Source organism: Chelonoidis abingdonii, chromosome 1 (assembly GCF_003597395.2).
Source record: "Chelonoidis abingdonii isolate Lonesome George chromosome 1, CheloAbing_2.0, whole genome shotgun sequence".
NCBI lineage: Eukaryota > Metazoa > Chordata > Testudines > Testudinidae > Chelonoidis > Chelonoidis abingdonii.
Genome location: NC_133769.1, coordinates 216,401,231 through 216,404,855, shown reverse-complemented (window position 1 = coordinate 216,404,855; position 3,625 = coordinate 216,401,231). Strand labels below are relative to the sequence as shown.

At 39.1% G+C, this 3,625-nt stretch overlaps 1 long non-coding RNA gene across 1 annotated transcript; it reads right to left on the bottom strand.

Annotated features, from left to right (window-relative positions):
- Nucleotides 1–559: 559 nt before the first annotated feature.
- LOC142045812 (uncharacterized) lies at nucleotides 560–3,625 on the bottom strand. Its single transcript, XR_012654689.1, has 2 exons — nucleotides 2,116–3,625; nucleotides 560–1,828 (listed from the first exon to the last, which is right to left on the bottom strand). It is a non-coding gene; the product is annotated as an uncharacterized LOC142045812 (long non-coding RNA).

The following is a 3,625-nucleotide window of genomic DNA, read 5'->3' as shown; positions in this document are numbered from 1 at the left end:
AATGGGAGTTTTTCTATTGACTTCAGTGGGGGCAGGACTGGGTCCTAATAGAAGTGATCAAACAGAACAGTACAATTGAAGCAAACTAGGGAAATGTTTAGAGAGAGATTTTTTTTTTCATGTAGGGGCTCCATGCATTCTCTTACCAGAAGAGAAATATAAATGTGATTTCAACCTTGAATTTCTCATTAAGCTTCAGGTGAACATTAATCTAGATACAAATACTAGCTAAAATATTGTAAGGATTAGGTATATTATAAAAGCATCATTTCTATTAGCCAAAGATGTGACTCCATCTGCTGGTTGAGAAAAGAAATATCCCAGGAGGCTTTCTAGACTACGAGGACAAAATTTTCCCTATGCAACCCACAGTGTGGTTGTCTGGAAATCAGACAAGAGGCTTTTACACTTAATTTCAAATAATGTCTTTCATAACAAACTATCTAAAGAAAACTCAGAGAATGCAGGTAGTAATATAACTCTATTGTGACCAATCCTATATGTGTTTTATTTGCTTTGCATTAACTGAAGTTGAGCATTTAGACAAAATTATATGAGCTAAACTTTTTAAATGATCATTTTTATATTATTTTAATTATCTTCAGTTGCATGCTGCTGAGATGAGAACAGGAAAATGACATAATATTATCACATAATAAGGCAGAATACAATTATGGAGGTTTGTCAGAAGACCGATACAGGAAAACATCCATAAATAGGTTCACTTCATTGGCAAATTCAAAAAACATCTACAAATGAAGTCAGAATATTCCTCTTTAGAAAGGATCTGCATTTAGCACACTAGTGGGCTAAGTATTAAGTAACATCTTTAACAGCTGTATCCCAGAAAATAAAATGGTCCGAGTGAAAATATTGCAGTATGCCCACCAAAATATGCAGCTGTTCATATTGCAGTAGTCACACACCAAAGTACTTTGCAAAACCACAGACATTAGAGATTGAAAAGACCTATCAGGTGATTAATGAGAGATGGCCCAAACCCAGAATCTCAAAACTTCTGAGTGGTTTGGATTCAGCTCAGGGGATCCACATCGGGTCCTGTTGGGTGATCCAGAAATTCCAGGATGGCGCCAAAACAGGAAAGTTTGTATTTTCCAGTTCCAATTCAGATGAACTCAAAATACTACACAAACAAGGCAAATTCATAAGAGTTTGCCCAAGATGGCATAACTAATGTGTGAAAAGATGGTCTTAGTTCAGATTCAGATTCAGTGGTGCTGAAATCTCCCACCCTCAACCCTAACTGGCCTAGATCAGAACATATGGCTTATATCTAAATTAAAACTATCCAGGTTGTCTTCCTCCCTTTCCAGCTACTCCAAGACTGTTCTTAATGTTATATTGATGTTTCTAAATCACAGTTTATTATAAGTAATCATGTAAACTATAGTTCAAATTAACCATCGATATTCATCAAATATTCAACTCTATTTTTGTTCATAGCATTAACAGACCATTCTAGAGATAACAGTTATATAAATAAAATGCAAGCAGGTTGCCTTAGATCCACACCTTTTAAAGAATATTGTTCAATTCATACCCTATACAAATGCCACAACATTGATCTGCAGGATCATATGGACATCAAATGCAAACTAACAAATGAAACCACTAAAAACTCTAGGGTGGATTCCTGTTTTGTCCAGTCTATTTTTTAAAGTCAAGGAACAACAATGAAAAAATAATAATAATAAAAAAATACATTAAAACAAGCCCCCAAATTTACTGTCTGGCATTGGTTAGGCTAGTGACTACTGAGACGGTCATGACTGTTGGCAAAGGTAATCACACCTATCTCTGATGTTACCTTGTCCTGTCACCCCTCTGTTGTATAGTGAATCTATATCTTACACTTAAAGACCCCTGGGACAAGGCATTTGTTTGCAGAACACCTTGTAAATGGGGCCCCTGGGGACCTGTATGAGGTCTCTAGACACCACTACAATAGAAATATATATTAATAATTGATAGATAGTAAGTGAAAACATATTATTTATATCTGACTTAAAACTAGAGCATTGGATAGGGAATATAACGAGTGAAGAATGAAACGTCTGATTTCTATACCATTCATTTAAATCTTTTGTGTGTGACAGGGTGCACAGAGCCTCACTGATTTCCAGCAACAAAGAGTTAACTCCTGCCTCCCCGACACAGGTAGTCATGAGCAAGTAATGAAGCATGGCTGGAGACTCAAACTCCAATCAGGCTGCTGGGGGAATTCAGCAAACTCTATAAGAACAGCTGTTTGGGTGATAGTAAATCCTTAGGAAGAATGCATTTCACATGAAGTTATTCTAGGGGCTGGTTTATAGTATAGGTATTTTTAATGGGGTGTTTTTTGTTCCTTTTTCTTTTTTAATTATGTAAAGTGATTTAGAAATCATTCTTACTGTACCCAGTGTAAAACCTTGAGGAGGAAAATATGCTGATTGGAAGACAGAGTTTCCTGTCTTTGAACCAGTTGATAGTTTCACCAGCTTCCACTAAGTTTAGAGTTTTGTATTGTTTTGACTCATTTGTTTGCTGGGAGATAGGATGTTGCACCAAGAAGTCACTTAGCTATGGATTCTAAGCTACCCTAATGCTCTATGGTTAAAAGATCAGCTCAAATTGACTGTCCTAACATTGCTTACTATTATTCTTGCCGCCTCACAGGTGCACGCATGTTAATGGTCCTTTGCCAAGAGCAGTAGGTTTGAGGCTTGTTTTATATCTTATGCTAATACCCTGCCTGTTGATCAGTTAGCTTTCAGGGTTCATTATGAATAGTTAAACTATTTTATGCCACTCTGAAGTAGCCATGAAACTTCCTAAATACAAGTTCAAAAGGAATTAGAAACTGAAATGTAGCTTTCAAGCAGATTCAAAAGTAGCTGTCATGGACAAGTCTGGGAGACTTGCTACCAGGCTTTTGGGCTTGTGGACGGTCCTAAGAAGTGATGACCAGAATCCAGAAGGGTTTTCTCTCCACTCCCCTAAGAGGGTATATGGAACCAAGATGAGCCCTCCTCCAGTGCACCTTGCCCCATAGAATTCTGGGGAGCGATGACCCACAAGCCTAGTCCTCCAGCCTGCTCCACCAGAACCATCTTTACAGGTCTGGGGTGACCCTCATGCTGTTCCTGATTGTCCCTGCTGCACCCTATAGCTCTGTCTCTGTACAGGGGATTTGGGGGAAGATACTCACCAAGTAAGGGCCCAAGGGTAAGTGGTCTGTTTTGCCGGGCCACTTCTTCTCCTGGCTACATGGAGGGATCCAATGGTGACAAGAATATTGGGGTATTATGTTCTCACTGAACGGATGGAAGTATCTTCTGCTCCCAGAAAATAACATGAGTGTGAGCTCATGGTGATAGTGTGTGATGGTCGGAAGTGAAACTCATTACACAAAGCAATGTCCAATGCTAGCAGTAAATAAATGGCTGAACTTTTTTGGTTTTTTGCCTAAACCAGGGGTGGCCAACCTGTGACTCCAGAGCCACATGCAGCTTTTCGGGGGTTAATATGCGGCTCCTTACATAGGTGCCGACCCTGGGGCTGGAGCTACAGTTGCCAACTTTCCAATGTGCTACAGAGTGCTCACTGCTCAACCCCTGGCTCT